The sequence below is a fragment of the Siphateles boraxobius genome, unplaced genomic scaffold, assembly GCF_051911475.1.
Source record: "Siphateles boraxobius isolate OS27281-9 unplaced genomic scaffold, OSU_SipBor_1 137, whole genome shotgun sequence".
NCBI lineage: Eukaryota > Metazoa > Chordata > Actinopteri > Cypriniformes > Leuciscidae > Siphateles > Siphateles boraxobius.
This window is the reverse complement of record NW_027508741.1, coordinates 856,377-883,145: the sequence shown is the minus strand read 5'-3', so window position 1 is coordinate 883,145 and position 26,769 is coordinate 856,377. Positions and strand designations below refer to the sequence as shown.

At 35.5% G+C, this 26,769-nt stretch overlaps 1 protein-coding gene across 2 annotated transcripts in view; it reads right to left on the bottom strand.

Annotated features, from left to right (window-relative positions):
- Positions 1-9,583, bottom strand: part of rftn1b (raftlin, lipid raft linker 1b) — a 118,168-nt gene extending 108,585 nt beyond the window's left edge. The window contains exon 1 of one of the 2 annotated variants that reach the window (XM_077229956.1): positions 9,178-9,583. The gene's annotated coding sequence lies outside the window, so the exon portion shown is untranslated. The remainder of the gene's footprint in view (positions 1-9,177) is intronic. The other variant, XM_077229955.1, reaches the window with a different exon arrangement.
- Positions 9,584-26,769: the final 17,186 nt, after the last annotated feature.

Below are 26,769 nucleotides of genomic sequence, written 5' to 3'. Positions count from 1 at the left end.
CCACTGTAGTCACTTGGACTATTTTAACGATGTCTTTAATAACTTTTCGGGGAACAAGTTTCAATCCCTTAGAAGCCTATGGAGGAGTGATCCAGCTCTCAGATTTAATCAAAAATATCTTAATTCGTGTTTCTGAAGATGAACGAAGGTCTTACGGGGTTGAACAACATGAGGGAGAGTAAATACTGACAGAATTTACATTTTTGGGTGAACTATCCCTTTAAGCTGGACTGTGACGCTATTTCCTTCTAGAAACAAACTTTGTTGCATTATTTTCCTATTATCTCTGTAAAGCTGCTCTTAATAGTGTAAAATCGTCAGGCACTCTAGACAAGCCTGCTGATGAGCGATCATTTGTTCAGCAAGGCATCTTATATCAGACGCCACAGAAAATGTTTGTTAAAATGATAATTTTTACAGCAAAAACCTATTTGGGAGAAGCGATGAGCCGACTGTGATGACAAAGACGTTCATTTCTGCTCAGATAGACTCGTTCAATAACTAACCCGAGCCAGCAAATGCAAATGAACGCCCAGAATACATTAAAAGTTTTCTGTTTTCAGTTAAAACGGTGTTGTGTAAGCGACCCCTAAGCTAATAACTAATGATCTTTGCAGCGGAAGTGAATCTAGATCTGCTGTAAAGCCAAAACAATCTCCGTTAGGCTACTTTAATTTCCTATTATCACTGTAAAGCAATAATGTAATTGTTAAAAGCGCTATATAAAAGGTGACTTGACTAACATGCAAAGGACAAAACTTCAATGTCACGGTTCCAAAGCTGCGGTTCGGCTCGTGTTTAGAGAAGCATTTTTTCAAAGAGGGACTGAAAACTGCAACTCTTCCTTTGACCCATTTTCTTTAATGTGGCAAATAAGGCAAACCTCTGCACGGTGTTTCCTGACGTGTGTTTGTGTCGGTTCAGCAGGCAAACGCTCTCCTGGGATGGGAATGAGACAGTCTCCCTGTTTGGACTTTTTCCCTTCCTTCCTTCCTGGACGTCCTGGACTCAACAAAGACCCTCACCTGAGCAAGGCATTGTGGGGGAATGTGGACACACTTGAAGAGGAGTGCAGATCCAAAAAGCACCATCAAAGCATCATAGACTTGTATGGTACGTATTGTGTTTGAATATTTGTTTGCATTTGATTAAAAATATAAAAATTTGTTTAATTTTTTATTTTTTTTTAGAGGATTATTGTATTTGATCACGTAATGTATAATGGAAACTGGCCCAAACTCAGTTTTTCTTAACCCTATTTATGTGTCAGTCAAAAATCACCGTATTTTTTAAATTACAATGAAATGAATGTACTATATTTTTGTTTCATAATGTTTTTTATTTAATATTTTGTATTTTTTAGGAGATTTTATGGTACTTAATTATATTTATGCAGTAGTTGTAATAAATTTATTCACTTTTTGAGCATAGACCTGAAAATTAAATTTCCAACTTAAACTTTCATAAATCTTGACCACTTTTGATCACAGACTGAAGTTTGTTATCTTTTTAAAGAAGACACTTGGCAGATTACTGCAGAAGTGAAAAAAGTTTTAAAAAGTGAACTAACAAAAATAATTGTACATTGAAAAATGCACAAACATACTTTATATTTAATATATATATTTTCCAAAACACGTTTTACTCTAAAACTGTGAGAGAATCAAAGCCATAAATCTAAACAAGTTGTGTTCCAAATTTTAAGTTGATATCTTAAAAAAATGAGCTTTCAGTGAGATTGTGTTCGGCTGCAGTACCAAACGCTTCCACTAGTGTGTGTGTGTGTGTGTGGCCTGGTAAACCCTACATTATGGGGACAAAATGTCCCCATAAGGATGGCAATATCTGAAATCCTTGTTCGTGTGGGGACATTTTTTGGTCCCCATGAGGAAAACAGCTTATAAATCATACTAAGTGATGTTTTTTGAAAATGTAAAAATGCAGAAAGTTTTCTGTGATGGGCAGGTTTAGGGGTAGGGTTAGTTTAAGGGAATAAAATATACAGTTTGTACAGTATAAAAATCATTATGTCTATGGAAAGTCCCCATAAAACATGGAAACACTACGTGTGTGTGTGTGTGTGTGTGTGTGTGTGTGTGTGTGTGTGTGTGTGTGTGTGTGTGTGTGTGTGTGTGTGTGTGTGTGTGTGTGTGTGTGTGTGTGTGTGTGTGTGTGTGTGTGTTCAGATCGCAAGTGCCAAAACCTTTACCAACTTTCGTACGATTCCGATAAAGTAAAAAAAAATTTACTTTAAGGGGTAAAAAATTACCCCTTATTTTTTTTGAGGGGAATGTATAATCAATTTGAATTCCCCTTAATCAATTTAAAGTCCCATAGATTAATTAAATGCAATAATTTTTTAAAATAATTTTTACATATTTAATTAATATTTGGGACTCAAAATAGATTGAGGGCTGTTTAATATTCTTCCTAAAACCACAGATTATTCTGAATTTGTTTGGAGTAAAACATAAACATTAGTCCATAAAACAATCCTGTGTACATTTTTGCCTAAAACAAGAAATACAAATCATAATTGTGTTATATTATTATGAACATTATCTATAAAAATTCCAATTGGGATAATTCCATTGTGGTACGGCAAATGGCAATGGCAATATGTTCTGTATTGCTGATCATTTTAAAAAACAAACTTCTAATTAATTTATCAAAGATGCAGCAAACAGTATCATGAATAAGAACTGAAATCATTTAATAGAATAATTCGGGGAGCGTTTGAACTGCATGGAAGAGGGGAAGGTTTTCAGGAAATAATGTGTGTTCCCTAAAGGCCTTCCTAAGACTTGTACAGAATATAGTGTAGAGCCTCTTTTACTTCGGGGTGAAGATGCACAAACACAATGTTTTACTCTGAGGACGCATTTGCCGGGTAAAGAGAAACAAAATGTCACCGCATAATTTAGACAAAAATCGGGGTTAATTGGTGTCTTGGGAAAGCGTTCCTACTTTATGTTCGTATACGAGCTCCAGACCGGCCACTGTTTATGAATAATCAAGGAAAAAAGGACCCAGGTACAATAACAGCCACAGATATAGACTGAACCCAAGACTGACACTCGTCTGATAGACCGTCTCTTTAAAATCAGAGGAGGAGGGACACTTTCCCTCTCTTTCTCTTTTGTTCAGCATGAACCTGGAGAACCATCCGCTCGCGTCCAAGGTCTCGGCACACACACACACACACACACACGCTGAAACACAGACGCGGCGGATGCGATCGCCATGGGAACGGGACCCTTGACAACGATTTCATACCCAAGAGAAGAAAAGAGAGCAATATCTCTCTCCCTTTATTCGCTTTCTTTGAGATTCTCTCTCATTTTCTCTCTCATCTTTCCTTTCTCTGGCTTTCTCTGATTCTAATTTGTTTTATATGCCATTTAATTTTACAAGACGCATATACTTTTCTTTATTAGATAGCTGTGATGGTAGAAATATGTCAGAGATTTTGCTAGACTGTCCAAAAGTGATTTTTGTTTTTAATGTGCGATTACACCATTTATATATGTTTTTATATATTTTAAATGTGAGTGAAGAACAAAACACTGCACTTGGTTAAGGTATTTATCTGACAAAATTATTTGGCAAAAAAGGCAAACTAAAGCTACAGGTTTTTATTTTACCATGGAAAAAAAAAAATGCATAGAAAAACAAAAAGCTGACAGGATGCCCTGACTACAACATAATCAGATATTAATATTTTTGTAGGTTTTCTTGTTTTTGCACGTTATCATTACAAATAAAACAAACGACTCCAAGCACTATGCAATATGCTTACAAAATATGAATAATATTATTTGAATAAAGGGTGAATATTTTTTTAATTTTCCTGTCCGCTACTGTATGTGGTTATGAGTAGACGGGATGCATTATATTATTTGTGCATAAACAAAGAAACGATAATGTAAAAAAGTGTTTAATGCAGAGCATCAGTTCACAGGTGTGCTTTGTTTTAAATGATGTATCTGTTTTATAATATTAGTTTTATTGTTTTGAGTCTTTTGTTCTGAACTTAAAGTGACTTTTTCATTTGTTATGAATAATCTGATCTTTAGGTTTATGTCCTAAAATTACCTCAAGTATTTAATTCATTGTATTATCCTAAAAGCAGGCATTACATGTTGACATTTGAAATATAATGAGAAAAATAAACCTGTTTTGACTACACTTGTCATACGATGTCATAAAAGAAGAACTATTTGTTCCTAAAAGAACCATTTTTTTTTCTTTCAGTTTTAGAACATTTTGTGCAATGAAAACATTCCATGGAATCTTTCAAGTTCTTCATGGAACCATCAAAGCCAATAAAGACGTTTATTTTTAAAAACGAGTGAGAGTTTGATCACACCCCCCTCCACACACACACACACACCCACACACACACACACCAGCGTCCATATGGGCGACCGCATGTTGTTTGAGAGTGTGAGACTGTTTTAAGTGAATGTGCTGAAGAAAGTATTCAGTCTCAACAAAACTGTACTTTACCAGTGTGATCTACATGTGCTTCTCTATTATAGCAAGTTCTGTTGCACTCAAGCAAAGTATCGAACATGATGACTCGATCAATATCGCTTTGATTTTAAACACAGAAAGCGTGTGTGCTTACATATTTCATATATTATTTTTATATTTTAAGTGTAAGAAGCACTTGATATTGATATATGGTGAGAATCAAATTCTTTGTATTAAAGGATGACACTGAACTGTGGATTGAACCACAGACGTGATGCTGTGTGTATGTCCGTACACATCATCAAGTGGCTTGTTTTGTTGCTCATGTCATGTTGCTGTTTCATTTAATTCATTTCAATTGTTGTTTGGTGCGAAGCAGGTCTTTTTTTGCAAACGGCAGGGGAAAAAACGATGCAAAATACAAATAATAAAATCCAACTTCGTTAGGAAATCAAAATAAATGGACAAGAATGCTTCCCATACTGAACACCTTTCAAAAGTTTGGGGTCAGTACGATTTTTTTCCTTTTTCGAAAGAAATGAATGCTTTTATTAGTCGATGAGTCTGGAAGACGTTTATTAGATGCTTTATTGTGGCCTGTTAAACACAGAACGTGTGTGTTTTCCTGCAGCGCTTGCATATTTCCCGCTTTGACTGTTCTCTGTTGTGTCTAGGCATCGCCAGAGGCTTGAATACATGCGGCAGAAGCTCCACGCTGCGACACGAGGGAAGAACCTAATCTTCTCACGTAATCCCTTCAAAGTGGCAGGAGAAGAACAGAAATCAGCATTCATCTTCCATCAAGTGTGTTTCATCTCCTCCAGCGCCTCGTCGAGGAGAAGTGCACCGCCAGCGAATGTGACATCTGATTTGTAGGCTGTATAATCACAGGAGAGGTGAACATCTTCTCTGTCCTCAACGTCTGAGACGACTGTAGTAAAGGGACAATACGACTCAAATGCACGTTCCAATTATCTAAATGAGATTTAATTGAGCACTAGCGAGGGTTCTCTGGCCTAATTAGGTTAGCAAAATATTGTGTATTAATCATAATCCTAACACACCAGACAAGCTGCCGATGATGATAGAATAAATACCTGCAGAAATTATCTACACGTTTGCTGCATGTGACTTATTACAGATTACAGATTCATACATGATGTTCTCATCTTTAAAATGCTCAGGAGAGTCTGCGTCCCAGTTACGCCCTAAACGCATGTAGTGTTTTTGTGGAGAAAAAGCAAATAGTTTTGAGTGTGTAGCAGAGGAGTAGGCAAGCTTTGGGACACACTACTTCTTCATGATTTCGTATTTTGCTGTCGACGTTTAAACTGCCCTGTCAATCATGTCATCACAGTTAAAATCCTCCACATTAAATTTGATTTAATTTCCAACCACATTGGAGAAAAAGCAGCCGTTAATCCGCCAGTCATGCGGAGACTCTCCTCATATGTTTGGTCATGATCTTTTAAATGCATCATTATGCAAACGTATCATTATAAAAGTTCACAATGTGGTTGCAGATGAAATATGATGTGGATAACATTTAATAAATATATTTTTGGCAGTGTAGATGCTGATTATTAATTACTCAAACCCCTTAAGCATTGGCCTCACACATCTGTATGCTTGTAGTTTTTTAACACTTTTTATTTGTGTTTGTAGTTCTAATCGAATAATGGGTTGTGGTTGGATCTGCATTTCAGATTCTAACCGGAAAAATTAGACTTTGTCTAAAAATTAGACTTTGTCCCGTTTTGGGGGCCTGAAAATGCAAACTTTTAGAAACGATAAATGCAAGTTTTTGAAAACTATACCGTTATTGTCTCCTTGTAAACTGTAAAAACACGAATTTGTGAAAACCGTATGGAAACTTGTTTTCACCATTAAATAATAAAAAATAATAAAAATACTTTAAATAAAAGTAATTGCGACTTTTTATCTCGCAAATCTGACTTTTTTTCCTCGCAATTGTGAGTTAATATCTAGAAATGTTGACTTTTTTCTCTCAACTCTGACTTTTTTTATAGTTTATATCTTGCAATTCTGACTTTCTTTCTCATAATTGCGAGTTTATATCACGTAATTGTGAGAAAAAAAGTCAGAATTGTGAGATAAAAAGTCACAATTACCTTTTTTATATTTTATTCTGTGGTGAAAACAAGCTTCCATAAAACGGTAACATCATGCGCGCGTGTATTATGTGTTCAGTCTACAGTCTAAAGGCGCATAGTGTTTCTTTACAAAGTGACATCGCCATCTACTGGCATGGCAGCAGAATACAGATTTTTTTATAGCTGTTTTCATGGATCCTTGTGAACAGGGATCGTTTTGACAACGTTGTCATCTTTACGTTTCCATTTATAGTACATCATTATCGTGTAATCGTACCCTTAGAAATCCCACACACACCCATAGACACCATAGCATCATTTCTGCAACTTTTGCACACCACTCATAAAGTTTTCCGAAAATGTTCAATATTGAGTTTTTGTATTTTTTCCCCTCTGAGCTGATAAAATGTTCCAGCTGATGCACATATGACATTGAAGAGCGGGTACGCGTGGGGTCGGAGGGCACGAGTCCGTGATATGATGCACAGATTCCTCCAGGACAACAGCGGCTCTGTGTGTCGGTTCCTGAGGCGTCTGGAACTGATTAATGACAGTTTGGCCTCGCTCTTCTCTCTTCTTACATTCCTTTCTTAAAGGGCGTTCACACTGACAGCGATTTGCGTCTGCAAGACATTCATTTACAAGGAGAGTTGGCAATTTCTGGCAATATGAGTGACAGCTGGAGCGACTACTAGCAACAGTAGATTAGCATACTAACGTACTAATACTCTTTCAGTATTTATTATGCATACTGTGTACAGTGTGCACATTTTCTGTTTGTTATGTACGGCACAGTTTGTAAAGTACTCCATACATACCGAGTATGCAACAATGCAATGCACTCGACTTGGTTTTTAACCTTTTCTTGACTTATTTGATCAGTATGCCATAAAATTTATTAAATATGTATGAAATATTTTTTTTCCCTAAGATGCCACATGCAATTTAATGTGACAAAAACATTTAAAAACCAGTGTTGTTATTGCAAAAAAAAATTAAAATATTAAAAGTTGTTTTGGGTAATTAAAATAAAGCTGCAATAAAATAAAATAATAAATATTAGATGAAAAACTTAAGGGAAAATTAGAAATGTTGCCTTGGTAAGTAACTGAAATATATCAGTACTAAAATTGCTAAAACTGAAATAAAAATATATTAAAGCTACATATAAACATTTTGACTTAAGCACATACAATTACTAAAACTAAAATTGAAACGAAAACTTAAAATATAAAAAAAAGCTAATGCATTGTTTTATTACTGTTATAGTATATAAATAATACTGTTAAAAACACGTATTGTTGCATAATGTATAAGATAAAAATAAATTTTTTAAATAACCATAAACTAACATTCCCTGAGATTTTTGTGCAAAATCAAGGTTTAAAAAGTCTATTTGTAAGTTTTATTTCTGTCAATAACGAACTAACATTTGACGAGTGACAGGAAATGTCGTTGAACGCGCACATTTTTATTTCTGCAGCGTTGTGAAATAAAGCCCCGCCTCCAGTGAAATTTCATTGGTCCAAAACTGTGATCCGCACAACAATAGCTGGATTTAAAGTCGCGATGTAACGGAAGGAGCAACAGATGTTTTTCTTCCATACTGTGATGTACATCCTAGTGAAACAAAGAAAATAGCAGGACTGGGATCCGTCATCGATTAATGGAGGCGGATCTGAATGCGAATAGCGGTCATTTGTGAGAAAGGGGCGGGGCTTAAGCGGACTAAATGAATGGAGAAGTTCAACATACTGTACATCACCAGAAGATTGAGTTTAATTTAAACTAGTCAAAAAAACATGGTAAAACAATGAAGTGTGCACAAATGAATTGTTCACAATAAGATCAATAACATGAATCAGATGAAATAGATGAATTTTCATGCTGACTTTAAACATCAGATATCTTCAGGTTGTTCTACATTACACAGCATTTTCGTTTTCGGTGTATTTTTGGCTTCCTATGTATTTTTCAGTCTTGTTTAATGAGAAATTGATCAAAATGAAGTGACTTTATGCTTAAAACAAGAACAAATGTCTGCCAATGGGAAGAATTTAAAGGGAAAACAAGTTTCTCTTTCGGACCCCATTAGCATTTTAAGCACAAACATTAAAACAAGACGTAATATCGTAAGTCATTCTGCTTCTGCAGCAAATGCATCATGATTTAAGAATGCTTGGTATTTGTGCTGGAAAACAAGAGAAAAATACTGAGGAAGAGCATCATTTTTTGCATTGAATTGAAACTAAATCCTCTGCTTTCAGACAAACTACTGAAATAAAGTGCCGGTCCGGCACTGAAGGTGTGTATGCGTATCTTCCTCTCAGCATCACACTCTGTACATGTGACTCAAAGTAATGCACTGGTCTGTGAGATAGGCTTTACGAGGAGCGCGCGCGTGTGTGTGTGTGTGTTAACGGTTAAAGACGTTCATCATCTCACAGTGGCAAACTTGTGGCTTGTGGCTTCCCATGATTGATTCTTTATCTCCTGCACTGTTGTAGTGTTTACTTTCCTGACAGACACAGACAGACAGACAGACAGCATGCATTACCTTAAACACGCAGAAGTGAGACGGTTTTACCTGTTGTGAAGGTTTTGACACGCAGACGCTGTAAGTTTGAGTCAGTGATCCACAGGAATAAAAGCAAGAGTGCTGGTACGGTTCCCGTTAGATGTGACGGCACAATAATAATCAGAAGAAGAAGAAGAAAAAGAAATGAGGATCCCCGATCAGTCCTCCTGCGACAGGCAGCGCAGAACACACACTTCGTGTGCTGCCGTTAGGTCATGCTCAAAGTATGTGTGTGTGCAATGTTCTGCAAGCTCAGAGAAAACCACATCCTCTGACATGCTCCTCTATCCTTCTCCTGTCTCTCTCTGACTGTCTGAGATGACCCAGACACAGTTCACTCCCTCGCTCTCTCTCTCTCTCTCTCTCTCTCAGTCTCGGCTTCTTCAGCAACCGACTCAGTTCCTGCCCACCAACTGAAGAATCTGAAGACTGAGGAGGAGGAGGTGCTGAGAGAGAGAGAGAGAGAGAGACAGAGAGAGAGAGAGAGAGAGAGAGATGAGCAGTTCTTTTAGAAATTACTGTTAAAAAAAAACCAGCGGTAAGAATGCAGCATGCATGAGGATTGAAAGAGCGTGGAAATAACCAGAACACTGAGTGTGAAAATTCAGCTCTAACATCTCAAATGTTTCTCCAAGATCACATCGAGATTAAATGGAGAGCAAATTAGTTTAAAGGTTCTCACAGCAGTTCTCATGACCTGCACGACTGGTGAGGACACAGACACACACACACACACACACACACACACACACACACACACACACACACACACACACACACACACACACACACACACACACACACACACAAATTACATCATTTATTAAGTCTGGGTTAAAGAGAAATGTATCTAAATGAAGTACGTTTTTGTTTAAAACAAGAAAAAAAATCTGCCAATGGGGTACTAATATTGTTTTTAAATTGAAAGGAAAAATATTATATTTCTGACTAAATTGGTAAATATTCGTTCTTGTTTTAAGCATAAACTCACTTCATTTTGATTAATTTATCATTAAACAAGACCTGATATCTTCAGTCATTGTGTTCTTCCAGTAAATGTTTCATGATTCAAGAATGTTTTGATATTTTTTATTGGAAAACAACATTTCAGCAGAAATAAAGTGCTGAAGAAACAATTCTTAAAGAAGAAAGGCAACGGTCAAGCAAAAAGGAAACAAACGTGATCCAAAAATTCAGCTTTATCATCAGAGTCATAAATTACATTTTAAAAATAGACTAAAATAGAAAACAGTAATTAAAGTGTAATATTTTTTCAAAATATTTACTGTATTTTTTATCAAAAAAATGCAGATTTGGAGAAACTTCTTTGAAAAATATTTAAAAATCATACCGAACCCAAATATAACAGTTTAACATAATATAATATAATATAACGTAAGGTAACATAACATAACATAGACACAAGATTAGGGTCACTATAAAGTCACTACTAACTGCGACTTCTCACTCGATAAACTCTTAATTACAGCTTATTAGTGCTTTATGAGTTCTAATAAACAGCCAATATCCTAGTAATATGCAAGCTAATAAGCAACTAGTTAAAAGTGAGAATTGGACCTTAAAATAAAGTGTTACCATATATTTTTATATATGTTTGTATTAAGAAAATGTATACAGCTTATTTGCTGACTGTTGAGCTCTAAAATGGAAACATGAATGAAACACAATGTATAATTCACAATAAGGGGGGAAAAGAAACATATGCAACTCAATTGCAATTTTCTAAATCTTTTGAGAAAACAGACTAACATTTAGTCAGTACTACGTCATAATGTTGTTAAAGGAAAACACCAGTGGTTCTCCAGATTGAGTGTGTGGGATGGAAAATGAGTTTCAGAAGATCTCAACAACGCCTCAAATGCGCTTGGATTGGCAGATATTGAAAGTATGCAATGAAAATATGATGTTGATCTCAAAAGAGTTGCTCTTCAGATCCCTATAGTCGTACAGTATGAAAACAGGTTTCTCTTTTGTTTCTATTGTAGGAGTTTTAAGACGATGTCTCCGGAGCAATGAAAGCGTGACCTCTGATCGCTGCGTACTCCTCTGGGACGTGTGTGTGTGTGTGTGTGTGTGTGTGTGTGTGTGTGTGTGTGTGTGTTCTGGGGTGAGAGGGTTTTTTTGTCTGCCGTCCCCAACACTGAGATGTATTTTTCATAAAGCCCAGTCTCGACCCCCTATAGCTGCGAATACATTATTCAGAGCGGCCTGTGAGAGACGGGACACACACACACACACACAGCCCAAATCACACCATAATCACTGCGTTTCATCCATCACATCTCCCTGATGAAAATCACTCACCAGCATTTCATCAGAAGTCTGTGTTTTATTAATGTGAATGTTGTGTTTGAGGCGCTGGAGATGATTGACGCTCCAGTTTCAGAGGTTGTTGATGATGTTTTTATGCTCAGTAAACGAGACCTCTGACCTCAGGACACACACTAATGACACGAGCCATGATCAAACAACACGAGTGTTTCTGAAACAGGAACTCCTTGTGGCGAGAGATCCTTGTCTGAAGTGCATTCACTGCAGATCTATCATCTGATGCTGAATTATTGATTCAAACACTTGATAATATAATACTTTCTTTATGGTTCTATGTGTATATTATACATATGTTTACATGTGTATGTACATCTAATACTATGTGTGTGTGTATATATATATATATATATATATTTTAGAATATAATTTTATGTCTAATATGTATTTTTTTTATTACATATATATATATATATTTAATAGTAAATATTATATTTTTGAAGATATTATAAAAATATATAAATAATGTATAATTTAATGTTATAAAATATTTATTATTATTATTGTGACATTGAACATAAGATAGGCGCATTAAAAGTTGAAATGTTTTTTTAAATACCTGGAACTACATTTATATAAAATATATATATATATTAAAAAATTTAATATTTTATATATTGTATATTATATACAACTATGTTATAAAATATTTATTATTATTGGGACATTGAATAAGATAGTTGCATTAAAAGTGGAACTACATATTATATGAAATGTTTTATAATATATTCTAAATTGTAATATTTTATATTATATATTACTATGTTATAACATATTTTTTTGTTTGTTTTTTTGCTAAACCTGAAAATAAACAGAAAGCCCTGAATTTTAAGGTCACCAATCAAAGCAAATTATCACAGATGAAACAATTGTAACTAATTAGAAAAGACCGCTCTCAGAGTTTTGGGAAAAAACAAACAGTGTTTGATATGTGGACTGAGCACATCTTTCACTGGAGCTTGAAGAGGAAACAGAGATGTAGGAAAATGAACGTCCCACTGCGTAATTACCGCTTCGTTTATTGCAAACTAATCACTGCATAATCCCTGTGAAAATAAAGAGCTGTACAACAACACTGAACACTTCACTAACTACATTGTTAGAGGAAAACACACGCACACACACACACACTGATGCTGATGCTCACCTCATCTTAGTCTATATAACAGAGATCAAACCATAAATCAGACAATATTGGCGTATTTTGAGGCATTTTGCTGATAGATGTCTTGCAAAACTTACATACACATAATACAATTTTGTGATATTCTAGTTTTGAAGTATACTGTAATACAGTTCTCTAATTGGAATTGCTAGTAAAAAGTTTACATTGGTAACATTATATCAGCAATCATCCTCCTGTATTCTAGTCTTATACAACACCATTGTATAAGAAGAAGCTGTTTTAGAGCTCAAACGTTTAAACGCCTGAACTCATGAACAAACTGAATCAAACATGCTTTTAATGCAAGACAACCTCAAGAACTTCCTGTCTGTGAAGTGCAGATACTGGTGCCACTGCACCACCTACTGGTCAAACTGGCATTCACTTCATTACAGCCCATTCTGTGGGGGTTCTGGATTACAGTTTTTCTCCATTGGTTTGGCTCATTTCTTGAAACAGAAATTACATTCTCAAAACAACATGGACAAACCTCCAAACCACTTGGCAATTGTTCACAACAGAATTGAATTTCTCATTCATTTCATCAAATTGCAAATGTCTAAGTACATGTCTCAATGTCTCAGTACATCTTTGCAAATGATTAAGTACAAGTAGCCTACATTTGGCACAATTTCCAAGTGAATAGATCTTGTTGATCTAAACTGATTGTCGATTCTCAGTCTAATGGTTGTTCGCTCCAAAACGTGTCAGCGTCATTTCATTGTATAAGTCATCACATGCACAATAGTCTGTTCAATTGTCAAAATTAGTCAAGAACATAATACCATGAATACCATATATGAATCCTTTGGAACATTTGATACATTTATTACAGCAATTGACAGTCAGGTGAAACTAGAACTTGACTAACGAAGGAGGAGTTTCACACATCTCAGATGACCAATCAAACAGTATGTTTAGTTACATGACAGGTGCTGTCCATGACTGTGAATGCTGCCAAACATGTATGTAAAGAGCTTGACAATGCAGGACCAGTTCAATTTCTGAACATGGAGGCACCTGGCCAAGTTAATGAACAAGGGCAACTGCCTGCTCGAGGAAGAGGAGGAGGAAGAGGAGGAGGAGAAGGACGAGGAGGACGAGGAGGAGAAGGACGAGGAGGAGGAGGAGGAGAAGGACGAGGAGGAGGAGGAGGAGGAGGACGAGGAGGAGGAGGACGAGGAGGAGAAGGAAGAGGAGGAGGAGAAGGACGAGGAGGAGAAGGAGGAGGAGGAGGAGAAGGAGGAGGAGGAGGAAGAGGACGAGGAGGAGAAGGAGGAGGAGGAGAAGGACGAGGAGGAGGACGAGGAGGAGGAGGAGGAGGACGAGGAGGAGAAGGAGGAGGACGAGGAGGAGGAGGAGGAGGAAGAGGAGGAAGAGGAGGAGGGGGAGTAAGGATGCGTGGTGGTGGAATAGGGGGGAGAGGCAGAGGAGCACGAAGACATCATGCTGTCCCGGATGAAATTCGGGCAACAATTATAGACCATGTCATCAACCATGGTCTCACAATGGCGGAGGCAGGTCGCCGAGTGCAGCCTAATGTGCCTCGCTCTACAGTCTCCTCCATCATCCAAACCTTTCGCAGGGAAAACAGGTGTGTAGTCAGTCAATGATGGAATTATATGTTGTATAGGACAGGACACTGTGTATAGAGCAAGAAATACATGTATTTACACATTGACATTTACCTATTCATTTTGGGTGTGTATGAGTGTGTGACAGTAATATCTTACCTCAATGTTATGTTACTAAAAATGACAAGAAAAACATTGGACAAAAAAAACTATGGAATAGTTTATTTTCTACAGTATTGATGATACAGTTTACAGTTGTATTTCAGTCACTGTGTAGTGATGCATTAGAATTGTGGTAAAGTTACAGCAAGTAAAACAACAATACTATTACATCGATAACTCATTCTGTAAGGAATAAGGTATACATTACGAATGAAGTGTTGTCCTTTGAATTCTATGTCTAGGTTTGGACGACAACCTTGCACGGGTGGCAGAGGAAAACTTCTCAATGAACATCAAGAACAAGAGATCTGTAACATGGTGATGGCAAATAATGCCATCACATTGAGACAGATCCGTGCTGCAATCCTACAAGACAATGCCATATTCCAAAATGTCAACTCCATAAGCATCTCCACAATAGACCGGACATTGAAGAAGCATCAGATGACAATGAAGCAAATTTACAGGGTACCATTTGAGAGGAACTCTGATAGAGTGAAAGAGCTGCGGTACCAGTATGTACATGTAAGTCAGTTACTGGTTGTCCATCATTACCTTTTTACAATTAAGCAGTGGTTCCCAAACTTTTTTGTCTTCAGTACCCACTTTACCTGATTTGTGTATCCAGGTAATCCAGGTATGAAAGTATTTGGTTTATCTGACTTCAACATTTCGCCTAAAAACGGCAGCTTACTGTTTGATGCAATTATCATTATAATCCTTATTTTGAAGAATATAACATACAATAAGAAAAGGGCTCAAAGAGCTGCAATTAGTGCCTCCCATGTAAATCTATCTAATACTAAATCTAAATCATGGGTTTTACTGTAACATTTCAGTAAGTCTAGTCATTGATGATTGTCCCCCTCCCCTTTCTGTCAAACACCCCTGTAGTACCTCTCCATTGGGGTACATGTACCCCAGGTTTGGAACCACTGGAGTAGTGGCCTGTAATTGTCTGTAACTGTAGTGTATGACTCTTCTGTATGACTGATTTGATGTTTTCTTTTTTACGCTATTGTAGAGAATAATGGCATTGGAAGGAAACGAGACCCATCATATCCTCGTGTTTGTGGATGAAGCTGGCTTCAACCTGGCCAAGGGCCGAAGACGTGGCCGTAATATTATTGGCCACCGGGCCACGGTGGATGTCCCAGGCCAGCGAGGGGGCAATATAACTATGTGTGCTGCCATATCTGAGAATGGTGTGGCCACTCACATCCCCAGTCTTGGCCCATACAACACACAGAAGCTCCTCATCTTCTTGGACCGCCTTCATTTTGATTTGATCCCTGAAAATGAGAGAGGTCTCGTAGGGCCTCACCTACCACAATATATTATTGTATGGGACAATGTGAATTTCCACCGTGGCCCGCTCATCAGGGCCTGGTTCACTACCCATCCAAGGATGGTCATGGTGTTCCTACCACCTTACTCTCCTTTCCTCAATCCTATTGAGGAGTATTTCTCCGCTTGGAGGTGGAGAGTGTATGAGCATCGGGCTCAAGATCAGAGGTCCCTACTCCATGCAATGGATGCTGCGTGTGAGGATATTACAGGAGATCAGTGTAGGGGATGGTTCCGACATGCACGCCGTTTCTTCCCTCGTTGCATCGCAAGGGAGAATATACGCTGTGATGTGGACGAGAATCTGTGGCCAGACAGACAGCAGCGTGTGGATGGCCAGGAGGGAGAGGACGGTGACCAGGAGAGGGAGGGTGAGGACAGCGACCAGTGAAGAACTGTTAGTTGTAAAACTCCAGCTTTATTTACAGCACTGTAGGCTGCATATCATCTTCATTGTTTTTTGTTTGTGTTTATATTACAGTATATTATGCTGTATACATTTTCTTTTTACTCTGATGTATGAGAGTTACTTTATGTGTGTGTGTGTGAATGATCCATAATAAAATTCTGTATTATAAATGTTTGTAAAATCCTATTTCTTTTTTTCAGTTTTATACACAATTGTATTCTGTTAGCACAAAAAAAACAGTACAGTAACCATTGTCAATGAAGGACTGGGCTAAGACTGAAAGGTGGATATGAGGGATATTTCAATGGTCCTCTGCCATAGTGACAAAACATCTAAACATTTTGACTTGCAGTGCTTACACAATGCCAAAGGGACGAAGCATTTTGAGGGCACTGACTGTTTAAATGAGAAGGAAATTTAGTTTTGACACATGAGTGAACTGTTTTGGGAGAGGTATGAGCTTTTGCAGATGAACCATGGTGTTGTGCCGAACCATCCACGTTATTTTGGCAAAAGCACCAAGAGTTTGAGAACGTCCGGTCTGTTTCAAGAAATGAGCCAAAGCAATTGAGAAGGATCTTTGCCATTTTTGTGGCACTGACTCTTTATATGGGAAATGAATTTAGTTTTGAAGCATGATTGAACAGTTTTGGGAGAGATATGAGCTTTTGCAAGTGAGCAATAGTGTTGTGCTGAATTGTAAGACTGTTTTGCCAAATGATCTTAGAGTTTTGAGAATGTAATTTCTGTTTCAAGAAATGAGCCAAACCAATGGAGAAAAACTGTAATATGAAGTATTATATTGTAAGATTTTAGACTATAATATAAACAGACATATAGATAGATAGACAGACAGACAGATAGATATATAGATAGATAGATAGACAGATAGATAGACAGACAGACAGATAGATAGATAGATAGATAGATAGATAGATAGATAGATAGATAGATAGATAGATAGATAGATAGACAGACAGAATGATAGATAGATAGATAGATAGACAGACAGAATGATAGATAGACAGACAGAAAGATAGATAGATAGATAGATAGATAGATAGATAGATAGATAGACAGACATAATGATAGATAGACAGACATAATGATAGACAGACAGATAGATAGATAGACAGACAGAATGATAGATAGACAGACAGACAGAATGATAGATAGACAGACAGAATGATAGATAGATAGATAGATAGATAGATATATAGATAGATAGAATGATAGATAGACAGACAGAATGATAGATAGACAGACAGAATGATAGATAGACAGACAGAATTATAGATAGACAGACAGAATGATAGATAGATAGATAGACAGACAGAATGATAGATAGATAGACAGACAGAATGATTGATAGATAGATATATAGATAGATAGATAGATAGATAGACAGAATGATAGATAGACAGAATGATAGATAGACAGACAGAATGATTGATAGATAGATAGATAGATAGAGAGATAGATAGATAGATAGATAGATAGATAGATAGATAGATAGATAGATAGATAGATAGACTGACAGAATGATAGATAGACAGACAGAATGATAGATAGACAGATAGATAGATAGACAGACAGAATGATAGATAGACAGACAGAATGATAGACAGACAGAATGATAGATAGACAGACAGAATGATAGATAGATAGACAGACAGAATGATAGATAGAGAGACAGAATGATAGATAGATAGACATAATGATAGACAGACAGAATGACAGATAGACAGAATGATTGATAGACAGAATGATAGATAGACAGGCATAATGATAGATAGACAGACAGAATGATAGACAGACAGAATGATTGATAGATAGACATAATGATAGACAGACAGAATGATAGATAGACAGACAGAATGATAGATAGATAGACAGACAGAATGATTGATAGATAGATAGATAGATAGATAGATAGATAGATAGATAGATAGATAGTTAGACAGACAGAATGATAGATAGACAGACAGAATGATAGATAGACAGATAGATAGATAGATAGATAGATAGATAGATAGATAGATAGATAGATAGATAGATAGATAGACAGACAGACAGAATGATAGATAGACAGAATGATAGATAGACAGACATAATGATAGATAGATAGATAGACAGACAGAATGATAGATAGACAGACAGAATGATAGATAGATAGATAGACAGAATGATAGATAGATAGATAGACAGACAGAATGATAGATAGACAGACAGAATGATTGATAGATAGATAGATAGATAGACAGACAGAATGATAGATAGACAGACAGAATGATAGATAGACAGATAGATAGATAGATAGATAGATAGACAGACAGAATGATAGATAGACAGACAGAATGATAGATAGACAGACAGAATGATAGATAGACAGACAGAATGATAGACAGACATAATGATAGATAGACAGAATGATTGATAGACAGAATGATAGATAGACAGACATAATTATAGATAGATAGACAGAATGATAGACAGACAGAATGATTGATAGATAGACATAATGATAGACAGACAGAATGATAGATAGACAGACATAATGATAGATAGACAGACAGAATGATAGATTGACAGACAGAATGATAGATAGACAGACATAATGATAGATAGACAGAATGATAGATAGACAGACAGAATGATAGATAGACAGACAGAATGATAGATAGATAGACAGACAGAATGATAGATAGATAGACATAATGATAGACAGGCAGAATGATAGATAGACATAATGATAGACAGACAGAATGATAGATAGACAGACATAATGATAGATAGACGGACAGAATGATTGATAGATAGACATAATGATAGACAGACAGAATGATAGATAGACAGACATAATGATAGATAGACAGACAGAATGATAGATTGACAGACAGAATGATAGATAGATAGACATAATGATAGACAGACAGAATGATAGATAGACAGACAGATAGATAGACAGACAGACAGAATGATAGATAGACAGACAGAATGATAGATAGACAGACAGATAGATAGAAAGATAGAATGTAAGATAGACAGACAGAATGATAGATAGACAGACAGAATGATAGATAGACAGACATAATGATAGACAGACAGAATGATTGAACGATAGACATAATGATAGACAGACAGAATGATAGATAGACAGACATAATGATAGATAGACAGACATAATGATAGATAGACAGACAGAATGATAGATAGATAGACATAATGATAGACAGACAGAATGATAGATAGACAGACAGATAGATAGACAGACAGAATGATAGATAGACAGACAGAATGATAGATAGACAGATAGATAGATAGACAGACAGAATGATAGATAGACAGACAGAATGATAGATAGACAGGCATAATGATAGACAGACAGAATGATAGATAGACAGACATAATGATAGACAGACAGAATGATAGATAGACAGAATGATTGATAGACAGAATGATAGATAGACAGACATAATGATAGATAGACAGACAGAATGATAGACAGACAGAATGATTGATAGATAGACATAATGATAGACAGACAGAATGATTGAACGATAGACATAATGATAGACAGACAGAATGATAGATAGACAGACATAATGATAGATAGACAGACATAATGATAGATAGACAGACAGAATGATAGATAGATAGACATAATGATAGACAGACAGAATGATAGATAGACAGACAGAATGATAGATAGACAGAATGATAGATAGACAGATAGATAGATAGACAGACATAATGATAGATAGACAGACAGAATGATAGATAGACAGAATGATAGATAGACAGACAGAATGATAGATAGACAGACAGAATGATAGATAGATAGACAGACAGAATGATAGATAGATAGACATAATGATAGACAGACAGAATGATAGATAGACATAATGATAGACAGACAGAATGATAGATAGACAGACATAATGATAGATAGACAGACATAATGATAGATAGACAGACAGAATGATAGATAGATAGACATAATGATAGACAGACAGAATGATAGATAGACAGACAGAATGATAGATAGACAGAATGATAGATAGACAGATATAGATAGACAGACATAATGATAGATAGACAGACAGAATGATAGATTGACAGACAGAATGATAGATAGACAGACATAATGATAGATAGACAGACATAATGATAGATAGACAGAATGATAGATAGACAGACAGAATGATAGATAGACAGACAGAATGATAGATAGATAGACAGACAGAATGATAGATAGATAGACATAATGATAGACAGACAGAATGATAGATAGACATAATGATAGACAGACAGAATGATAGATAGACAGACATAATGATAGATAGACAGACAGAATGATTGATAGATACACATAATGATAGACAGACATAATGATAGATAGACAGACATAATGATAGATAGACAGACAGAATGATAGATTGACAGACAGAATGATAGATAGATAGATAGACATAATGATAGACAGACAGAATGATAGATAGACAGACAGATAGATAGACAGACAGAATGATAGATAGACAGACAGAATGATAGATAGACAGACAGATAGATAGAAAGACAGAATGTAAGATAGACGGACAGAATGATAGATAGACAGACAGAATGATAGATAGACAGACAGAATGATAGATAGACAGACATAATGATAGACAGACAGAATGATTGAACGATAGACATAATGATAGACAGACATAATGATAGATAGACAGACATAATGATAGATAGACAGACAGAATGATAGATAGACAGACAGAATGTAAGATAGACAGACAGAATGATTGATAGATAGACATAATGATAGACAGACAGAATGATAGATAGACAGAAATAATGACAGATAGACAGACAGAATGATAGATTGACAGACAAGTAGATAGACAGACATGATGATAGATAGACAGACAGAATGATAGATAGACAGACAGAATGATAGATAGATAGACATAATGATAGACAGACAGAATGATATATAGACAGACAGAATGATAGATAGACAGACATAATGATAGATAGACAGACAGAATGATAGATAGATAGACATAATGATAGACAGACAGAATGATAGATAGACAGACAGAATGATAGATAGACAGACAGAATGATAGATAGACAGACAGAATGATAGATAGACATAATGATAGACAGACAGAATGATAGATACACAGACAGAATGATAGATAGACAGACAGATAGACAGACAGAATGTAAGATAGACAAACAGAATGATAGATAGACAGACATAATGATAGATAGACAGAATGATTGATAGATAGACATAATGATAGACAGACAGAATGATAGATAGACAGACATAATGATAGATAGACAGACATAATGATAGATAGACAGACAGAATGATAGATAGATAGACAGACATAATGATAGACAGACAGAATGATTGATAGACAGACAGAATGATAGATAGACAGACATAATGATAGATAGACAGACAGAATGATAGATAGATAGACAGATAGATAGACAGACAGAATGTAAGATAGACAGACAGAATGATAGATAGACAGACAGAATGATAGATAGACAGACATAATGATAGATAGATAGACATAATGATAGACAGACAGAATGATAGATAGACAGACAGAATGATAGATAGACAGACAGAATGATATACAGACAGAATGATTGATAGATAGACATAATGATAGACAGACAGAATGATAGATAGACAGACAGAATGTAAGATAGACAGACAGAATGATTGATAGATAGACATAATGATAGACAGACAGAATGATAGATAGACAGACATAATGACAGATAGACAGACAGAATGATAGATTGACAGACAAGTAGATAGACAGACATAATGATAGATAGACAGACAGAATGATAGATAGACAGACAGAATGATAGATAGATAGACATAATGATAGACAGACAGAATGATAGATAGACAGACAGAATGATAGATAGACAGACATAATGATGGATAGATAGATAGACATAATGATCGACAGACAGAATGATAGATAGACAAACAGAATGATAGATAGACAGACAGAATGATAGATAGATAGACATAATGATAGACAGACAGAATGATAGATGGACAGACAGAATGATAGATAGACAGACATAATGATAGATAGACAGACAGAATGATAGATAGACAGACAGAATGATTGATAGATAGACATAATGATAGACAGACAGAATGATAGATAGACAGACAGATAGATAGACAGACATAATGATAGATAGACAGACAGAATGATAGACAGACAGAATGATAGATAGACAGAATGATAGATAGACAGACAGAATGATAGATAGACAGACAGAATGATTGATAGATAGACAGACAGAATGATAGACAGACGGATAGATAGACAGACAGAATGATAGATAGACAGACAGAATGATAGACAGACAGAATGATAGATAGACAGACAGAATGATAGATAGACAGACATAATGATAGACAGACAGAATGATAGATAGACAGACAGAATGATAGATAGACATACAGATAGATAGACAGACAGAATGATAGATTGACAGACATATAGATAGACAGACATAATGATAGATAGACAGACAGAATGATAGATAGACAGACAGAATGATAGATAGACAGACAGAATGATAGACAGACAGATAGATAGACAGACAGAATGATAGATAGACAGACAGAATGATAGATAGACAGACAGAATGATTGATAGATAGACAGACAGAATGATAGACAGACAGATAGATAGACAGACAGAATGATAGATAGACAGACAGAATGATTGATAGATAGACAGACAGATAGATAGACAGACAGAATGATAGATAGACAGACAGAATGATAGATAGACAGACAGAATGATAGACAGACAGAATGATTGATAGATAGACAGACAGAATGATAGACAGACAGATAGATAGACAGACAGAATGATAGATAGACTGACAGAATCATAGATAGACAGACAGACAGATAGATAGACAGACAGAATGATAGATTGACAGACAAATAGATAGACAGACATAATGATAGATAGACAGACAGAATGATAGATAGACAGACAGAATGATAGATAGACAGACATAATGACAGATAGACAGACAGAATGATAGATAGACATACAGAATGATAGATAGACAGACAGAATGATAGACAGACAGAATGACAGATAGACAGACAGAATGATAGACAGACATAATGATAGATAGACATACAGAATGATAGATAGACAGACAGAATGATAGACAGACAGAATGACAGATAGACAGACAGAATGATAGACAGACAGAATGATAGATAGACAGACAGAATTATAAATAGACAGACAGAATGATAGATAGATAGATAGATAGATAGATAGATAGATAGATAGATAGATAGATAGATAGATAGACAGACAGATAGAATGATAGATAGACAGACATAATTATAGATAGATAGACAGACAGACAGACAGAATGATAGATAGATAGATAGATAGATAGATAGATAGATAGATAGATAGATAGATAGATAGATAGATAGATAGATAGATAGATAGATAGACAGATAGATAGACAGACAGACAGACAGAATGATAGATAGATAGATAGATAGACAGACAGATGGAATGATAGATAGACAGACATAATTATAGACAGATAGATAGACAGACAGACAGACAGAATGATAGATAGACAGACAGACAGAATGATAGATAGATAGATAGATAGATAGACAGACAGACAGATAGATAGACAGACAGACAGAATGATAGATAGATAGATAGACAGACAGACAGATGGAATGATAGATGGACAGACATAATTATAGACAGATAGATAGATAGATAGACAGACAGATAGATAGACAGACAGAATGATAGATAGATAGATAGATAGATAGATAGATAGATAGATAGATAGACAGACAGACAGACAGATAGATAGACAGACAGACAGACAGACAGACAGACAGAATGATAGATAGATAGATAGATAGATAGATAGATAGATAGATAGATAGATAGATAGATAGATAGATAGATAGACAGACAGATAGATAGACAGACAGACAGAATGATTGATAGACAGACAGAATGATAGATAGACAGACAGAATGATTGATAGATAGACAGACAGATAGATAGACAGACAGACAGAATGATTGATAGACAGACAGATAGACTGACAGAATGATAGATAGATAGATAGATAGACAGACAGACAGAATGATTGATAGACAGACAGATAGAATGTTAGATAGACTGACAGAATGATAGATAGATAGATAGATAGATAGATAGATAGATAGATAGATAGATAGATAGATAGACAGATAGATAGATAGACAGACAGACAGACAGACAGAATGATAGATAGATAGATAGATAGATAGATAGATAGATAGATAGACAGACAGACAGATAGATAGACAGACAGACAGATAGATAGATAGATAGACAGACAGACAGACAGACAGAATGATAGATAGATAGATAGATAGATGGATAGATAGATAGATAGACAGACAGACAGATAGACAGACAGACAGAATGATAGATAGATAGATAGATAGATAGATAGATAGATAGATAGATAGATAGATAGATAGATAGATAGATAGATAGATCATTTATACTCATGAGAGAGATAATCCTGTCACTGCATCAGAATAATGGCATAAAACACATGAAAAGATCCCGTGTCTCTATTAAGACCAAGGAATGAATAGTTCAATTCAAATCTAAAGATTTTAGCATGATGTAAAAAGAGTCAGTTCTATGCAATAGAAGATCAGATTACACATAATTGCATTATAACCCTCTTAAAAACCACTGATAAACCTCTCGGTGAAGCTTTAACAGTCTTATAATGTAAAGTAAATGTTTTTAATTATCCAGGTCAAGCTGCAAGTCATTTTATTAAGTCAGACTGTCAGAAATCCCTTGTTTGCTTGTTGAAGTCCAGGACAATAGCACACGTCACACTCTGTCCGATTGCATGTCGGCGACTGAGAGAAAGTAAAGTCTACAGTTTCTATTTTATTCTGACTAATAGGTCCTCATAATAGAAAGCATGATCTCTATTCTTTAACTATACGGTCGGGTCTCTTGCCACGTTGTCAATTCAATTTATCATTGTTGCTTTGTTTGCACGATCTTTAGGCATCTTGCCTCATTTGCTGTTCTTTAAACTAAAACTACACCCTCGTGTTTACACTCTCATGTTTGCTTCTACTATTAACCTCGAGGTTTTGTATTGTTTTGTGAACATATTGCTCAAGTGGTGTCACATGTCACCGCAGACATGGGAATATGTTTTTGAGTCCATTAGGATGTTGGGAATATAAAAAGAAAAGTGACCACAACATCTCAGACGCCTCGACTCATATGGACAGGTGAGGATCAGAGATAATAATGCAGATTTCTTTGCTAAAAAGAACTACAAAATATATATTTTTAATTGGAATCTGAGTTTTTTTCTAACATTTTTACTTTGATTATAGTCTAACAAATATTTAGATAATATTTACATTTTATTTTTTACAAAATATAATTTTGTACATTTCTTTATTATTTAAATATATTTCTGCAGTCTGCTGGATGGAAGGACGCAAAATGTTTGCAGTGACAGTTTGTATCTTGGGATTGCTCCATATGAGCAGCTCCTGCAGCTTGGTGGGTTTAAATTTAATAAATTACTATTTTGCTCAATATACTTGTAACTTATTTGCTGTAAAAAAAAAAGTTTGTACTCATTTGATTGAATTTATGATTCCAATTATCTTAAAATGTTTCAGTCTAAACAAGGTTTCTGCTTGAAATGAGTTCTGTAGACAAATATAAATTACACATACATTGAAATTTCTTCACAAAACTACTTAGAAATTGATGATTTGGAGCAGATAGTGAATGGAAAACTATAGAAGCATGTTCCCGCCACAGAATAAAACATTTTTAAAAGATAATTGCGAGTTTATATCTCACAATTGCAAGATATAAATTCAGAAATGCATGCTATAAAGTCAGAATTGCGAGAAAAAAAGTTGCAAATCGAATTCTTTTCTCGCAATTTTAACTTTATATCTCGCTATTCTGACTTTATCAAATGCAATTCTGTCATCTTTTCTCAGAATATGTGAGATAAAACCTCGCAATTGTAAGTTAATAAGTCAAATTCTAAGGAAAAAAGTTTTTTTTCTCAGAATTGCAAGTTTACATCTCATAATTGTGTCTTTATCACGCAATTCTGACTTTATAACTCGCAACTGCAAAAAAAGTCAAAATTGTGAGATTAAAAGTCGCAATTACCTTTTTTATTTTTCATTCTGTGGCGGAAACAAGCTTTCACAAAAAAAAAACAGCTAGATTGCTAGGTAGTTTATATGAATAAAACACATCTGAGCATGGTCAATATTTATTAATAAATGAACAGTTATTATGTTATGTGATTAAATGACCTAACAAAAATATCCATCTAATGCATGTCTCTTTTCTGTGGTGGGCTTTCCAGCCAGGTAAGCATTTATCACTATATAATGCTTACTATAACTCTCTTTAATATGCATCATCTGAAAACACTTGTGACGTTTGCTGTGTATCTTCACAGGCGTGTGT